We start from the raw sequence: 6,714 nt of genomic DNA on the forward strand, positions 1-6,714 counted from the left end.
TGAGCATTTGATTTTGTTTTGAAGAAACAACTTGAGATGCACACATCCTGTATTGGGTTAAAGTCCTGGTTCTGATCCCAGCTTCCTGCTAGTTGCACACCCTGGGAATTGGCAGTTGCTGGCTCAGATATTTGGGTCCCAGACACCCTTATGGGAGACCTGGGTTGGATTGCCAGCCTGGCTGTTCCCTGAGTGCTGTGGGTATTTGGCAAGTGGGCAAGCAAATGGGAGATCTCTCTGTGTCTCTGTTTTTCTCTGCCTACCTTTCAAAATAAAACTAAAAGAAGAACAACAATTTTACTTGTATTTCTGACAAAATTAAAAAGGAAAGAAAGAAGCTTCAGGTTTATGCAATGATTTTTATACTTGGTATTTACAAGATACTTTATTTATATTATCTTCAGTCCTCTCAAAAACCCTTGGAGGTTCCATTTATCTCAGCATACACAGAATTTTATGGTGGAAACTAATATACCTGCCAGCCATATTTTATAATTAGCATTGTGCTATATTTGTGCTATCATGTAGATCCATGTGTCTAGGCATTCATTAGCCAAGTTGTTTATTATTATTATTATTGTGATAAGAACACATTTAACATGAGATACACTGCCTTGACAAATGTTTAAGTATACAAAACATCCTTGTTAATCGTGGATATAATGTAAAACACATCCCTAGCACACAGTCATGTTGCCTGAATAAAATTTATGCCTTATTTACCCTTTCCCCAGTTCCTGAGTAACTGCCATTATACTTTTCTTCTATGTATTTGACCATTTCAGATTCCATATAAGTGTAATCATGATAGTATCTGTTCTTCTATGACAAGTTTACGTCACTGGCATAATGTCCTCTACGTTTACATCAGGTTGTTGCCAATATCAGAATTTTTCTTCATTTAAAGTTTGAATTACATACCTTTGTGTGTATGTATCACATTTTTTATGCATTCATCCTAGATGGTTCCTTGGGTTATGCCCACTTTTTGAATAGTGTGCATAATGCTGCAATGAACATAAGAGTGTAAATATCTCTTTGAAATGATTCTTTCAGTTATTTGGGGATTTTTTTCTTGTTTTTTTTTTTTTTTTTTGGTTTGCTGGACCACATGTTAGTTCTATGTAAAAATTTTAAAAGAATGCTCATATTGTTTCTATAGTGGCTCCACTATTGTATAGTCCCAACAACTGTGCACCATGTTTCCAATTTCTCCACATCCTTGCTAAGCTTTGTTATCTTTAGAAGGTTAAATTTTTAATCCTCATTTTGTAAGTGAAGGCTCAACCCGATAAGGCCGTTTGCCCAAGGTCACCTAGCTAGTAACTAATAGAGTTGGAATGTGGACTCAGGACTCTGGGTTTCTGGAACCTATGCGTGCTCCGCAGTTCGGCGCTGGCTCTTGTGTTCAGTGTGTTGCAACAGAAAAGTTAAAGCAGTTAACTTCACAGAGGGCTGAAATTGACTGGGAAGTTAAACTTACCACTACTGAAACCTGGAAAGGATCAGTGTAGCTTTTGATTGCAAAGTCACACTTTGTAAAAAGCAGATTAATATAGGAACCCATGAATCTATATGTTGTGTGTTCATGAGAGAGACAAAACTCACTTCAAAAGTCTTGTTTTCAAGAAATAAAGTTTAGCAATGTAGGTCCAGCACTAATTCAGATAAATGTCTTAGCTTTTCTGTTTATTCACAGTACAATAAAAAGTTGAACATTATAAACAAATTTGTTTTGACCAAAAAAATCTACACATGCAGCTTTTACCAAGGTAGGAAAATATGCAATTTATTTAAGAAAAGATTTCCATGGGTGTAATTTATACTGGTTTTAAAAATAAAGAATGATTAATAAAAACCCTCGTAAAAGTTTGATAGCTTCATTTCCATTCAGTATACTAATCTTTTAGATCCCCATGTGATGAGATTTAGAGATATGTAGTTTCTTGCCTTTAATTCTTTACAATCCTAAAAAAAAAAAAACTCAATATCAAAGCCTCAGTTATTCAAAAGTTACAATGAGTTAATTTTTAAAATCTGATACAAATTTCTGGAGATAAATATGAGAATTGTCTATTTATAGCTCTATTCTAAAAACATTGTTTATAATAGGCATTAGTATCCATTCCATTTTGAGGAAAAAAGTAATTTTTTAATGTTGCAATTTTCTAATGTTATACTCTTTTGATTAAGAAGAGTACTCATTAATCAAAAATAGTTTGAGTATGTTCTTTGGAACCATCTCTAGGCATCTGTGTGATGCACATGTATTTATTCAGGTATTTAACAAGATTTATCCGGCATCTACTGTATCCTGGGTCCTGTCTGGGTGCTGGGTGCAGAAGTACAAATTTTTTCCCTTGGGAAATTATCAGTCTTGGTCAGAGGTAGAAGGAACCTTAGAGATCATATAATTCACCATCCTCAATTTGTAGTTTAGGAAACTGTAATTCCCAAAGGAAAATTGTTGATCCGGGGTCCCAGCATTCAAGGTGTTAGCAAAGAACCAGAAGCCAACTCTTTTAACTGCTCATTTTGTGTTGTTTGGATTATTCTGGTCTATTTGGTAAGACTGGATACTCCTATATGAAGCAACTTAATAAAAGAGAGAGAAAAATCTGCTAGCCAACCCTATGGTATTAACCATAACTTTAACAGGAGTTCCAGAAGAATTGGAGACATCCAATAGCACGTAAATCTTCTGAGTAATGGCAGGCAATTTATTTATGGCGGGGGAGACTTGCTATGCTTCTGACAGGTACTAAGGATGAATGAGATGAAGGCATTCCACGGAAGCGCTACTTCCCTCTGGATCCTATCATTGTGCTCCCAGCAGATATGTGTTGCTAGACAGGCTAGTATCTTTTTCATTTATAACAAAAAAAAAAAAAAACACAAAAACATAACTTAGGGGAAAAATAATTGATAGCATGAAATATCAAGGCTATTAAGTTTGATTTATACCCAGATCTTCTGAGATGCAAAATCTCACGTAAACCATGTTTAGTCTCTTTTGCGTATTTCCTGTATAAAAGTAATTAAAAAGAATGTAAGCATTCCCTATGTGAAAATTGTTAGAGGGCAAGGCTTTTAGCTACATACTTACCTTCAAACAGGCTACCTATTATTGGAAAGTTTTTACGTGTTGTGATTTTATTAGGAACTCTCCATAAATGGGGATGTGAGGATTTATTTTTGCAAAGAAAAGCATCACAGGACTTCATTGAGAAGCACTTACTGACTGTTACTGGCCACAGCACCATGCATACATCAGGGCAGTCTTCTTTAAATGCTTTATAAGTCAAGAATCCGCTCATTTGAGATAATTTTTATTTTCTATTTGACATGAACAAACACTCTGGAGAAATACAATAAAATAAATTGATTACATATGGTTACAAATCTTGCTTCATGACATTATGCCATGTAAAAGACAATAAACTCCTCTTTGTCACATGAAGAAAAAAACAAAAGAGCCAGGGGAATGGTGAAGACATTTGAGATGTTGGTTATGAGTGTGATCACAGGACAAAAATGTAGTTATCTATAAAAATGGGTTAATGGAAAACTAAAAAAGAAGTACAAAATATAAGCCCCTTTTAAGCACTTATTTTATTAAACAATGTTGCTCTTAAAAATGGCAGCAATATTGGGCCCGGCGCGATGGTGTAGTGGTTAAGGTCCTCACCTTGCATGCCTGGGATCCCATACGGGCGCCAGTTCTAATCCGAGCAGCCCCGTTTCCCATCCAGCTCCCTGCTTGTGGCCTGGGAAAGCAGTAGAGGACGGCCCAAAGCTTTGGGAACCTGCACCCGCGTGGGAGACCCGGAAGAGGCTCCTGGCTTTGGATTGGCTCAGCTCCAGCCATTGTGGCAGCTTGGGAAGTGAATCATCAGACGGAAGATCTTCCTCTCTGTCTCTCCCCTCTGTATATCCGCCTTTCCAATAAAAATAAAATAAATCTTAAAAATGGCAGCAATATCGAAGTGCTCTAAGTCTGTAAAGCCTTACTCTAATTTTTGTGCTTAAATTCATCACATGCCGGTAGCAACATGCTGGATGAGATCCATGAATTGCACTTTGATTACCACTGTGCTGGAAGAAATATGGAGAAAAATAAGAACTATTGCTCACATAAAGCTCTCAGTTTATCATGGAAACAAACAGGTAGACATATTTTTGTTATACAATAAGTCTTAAAATATTTCATAGTATTGAGAGCTGATGGTGGTGCTAGGGATGGTCTTGAGGCTACTTTTCTGTTGTTGTTATTATTTTCCATTGTATGGTCATATAGGTATGGGGATTCTCCCCTTACCTTTGCCAGTGACAAGTCCAGCATTCTATCATTTAAGTGTATCACGGCATTGTAGGAATAGACGATGGTAGAAAGTTTAGTGTCCTATTGTCAAGTTAATATTACTCAGGAGTAGAGATGCATACTGCAATTCATCTTTTCTTCCCAGAATGCTAGTCTCCCTTATAAAGTCCATCTAGGAGAATTCATGCATATACATTTTTTTTCCTATATAGTTGTTGACCTTATATGTTGTTTGAAGGTTGCTTTATCAGAGAGAACATATTTGTCCTTTTGTAATTGGCTTATTTCACTGAGTATAATGGACTCTAGTTGGGACCATTTTGTTTCAAATCGTAGAATTTCATTCTTTTTAGTGGCTGAGTAGCATTTCATAAGATATATACCATAGTTTCTTTATCCATTCCTTTCTAGATGGGCATCTGGGTTGTTTCCATGTCTTTGCTGTTGTAGATTGTGGTGCTATAAATGTAGGGTTGTGGGGTTACTTCCCCAAATACAAATTTCACTTCCTTTGGATATATTCCTAGGAGTATGATAGTGGGGGGGGGTCATACAGTAGACAATATTCAGTTGTTTTAACATTCCCCATAGTGACTTCCATAATGACTGCTTACACTCCACTAATGATGGACCTTTCTCCTGACATCAATTCCAGCCCTGGCATACAGAGATGGTTTAACACACACAAATCAATAAATGTGATATATCAACAAAATGTGGTACATTAGTAAAATGAAGAATAAAAAACATATAATCATCTCAATAGATGCAGAGAATGCATTTCATAAAATCTAATACCACTTCGTGCTAAAAATCCTAAGCAAGATATGCATAGAAGGAACATTCTACAACACAAGTAAAACAATATACAAAACCTCAATGCTAGCATCATATTGAACGGGGAAAGACTGGCAGCTTTTCCACTAAGATCCGGAAATAAATAAGGATGTCCACTTTCACCAGTGCTGTTCAAATATTGGAAGTGTTCACTAGAGCTATGAGCAAGAAAAATAAAGGAATTCAAATCAGAAATGTGGAACTAAAATTATTCCTGTTTGCAGATGACATGATTCTCTACATAGAAGGACCAAAAGACTCAATCAAGAGACTATTGGAGGGCCTGGCGGCGTGGGCTGGCGGCTAAAGTCCTCTCCTTGAACGCGCTGGGATCCCATATAGGCGCCGGTTCTAATCCCAACAGCTCCACTTCCCATCCAGCTCCCTGCTTGTGGCTTGGGAAAGCAGTTGAGGATGGCCCAATGCTTTGGGAACCTGCACCCGTGTGGGAGACCTGGAGGAAGTTCCTGGATCCTGGCTTTGGATCGGCATATCATTGGCCGTTGTGCTCACTTGGGGAGTGAATCATTGGACGGAAGATCTTCCTCTCTATCTCTCCTCCTCTCTGTATATCTGACTTTCCAATAAATAAATAATTTTTTTAAAAAAATGAGAGAAACTATTGGAACTCATAAGAGAGTTTGGCATGGTAGCAGGGTAAAAAATAACTGAAAATAAATTATCTTCCTATTATATACACATAACTCCATTGCTGCAAAATAACATGTAAGTACAGTCCCCCTTAAACTAGTGGAGAAGAATCTTAAAATACCTTGGAATAAACCTAACCTAATACGTGGAAGACCTGTACAATGAAAATTACAAAACATCAAAAAAGAAATAGAAAAAGACATTAAAAATGGAGAAAATTACCATGTTCCTGGATCAGCAGGATCAACATCATGAGAATGTCTGTATCATTGAAAATCATAGACATATTCAATGCAGTTCCAATCAAAATCCCAAGAATATTGTTCTCAGAAATAGAAAAGAAGAACCTTTTTACCTAATTAACTCTGTAAAGATTGTCAAAATATTAAAAAAAAAAAGAAATAGAAAAGATGATACAAAAGACACATAAGACCATGAATAAGCAAAGCTATCCTGAAGAATAAAAATCAAGCTGGAGGAATCACAATTTCAAACCTCAAGACACACTACAGGACAGTGGTCATCAAGATAGTCTGGTACTGGTACAGAAACAGAGAAGATCAACGGAACAGAATAGAAACCCCAGAAGTAAGCCCATACATGTAAGCCAACTAATCTTTGATAAGAGAACTAAAAATAACCCAGGAAAAAAGTTTAGTCTCTTCAACAAATACTTTTGGGACAACTGGATATCAGTCTGCAGAAGTAAGAAGCAAGATTCCCATCTTTTACCTTATATAAAAATCAGTTCTAATGATTCAAAGACCTAAACCCATCCCTAAATCCCCAAATCCCTCAAATTGCTTTAGGAAAACATAGCCAGCATTCTAGAAGATATAGGCATGAATAAAGACTTCTTGGAAAAGTCACCAAGAGCATAAGCAGCCAAAGCCAAAATAAATAAA

This window comes from Ochotona curzoniae, unplaced genomic scaffold (assembly GCF_017591425.1).
Source record: "Ochotona curzoniae isolate NIBS_2020 unplaced genomic scaffold, NIBS_Ocur_1.0 scaffold_1852, whole genome shotgun sequence".
NCBI lineage: Eukaryota > Metazoa > Chordata > Mammalia > Lagomorpha > Ochotonidae > Ochotona > Ochotona curzoniae.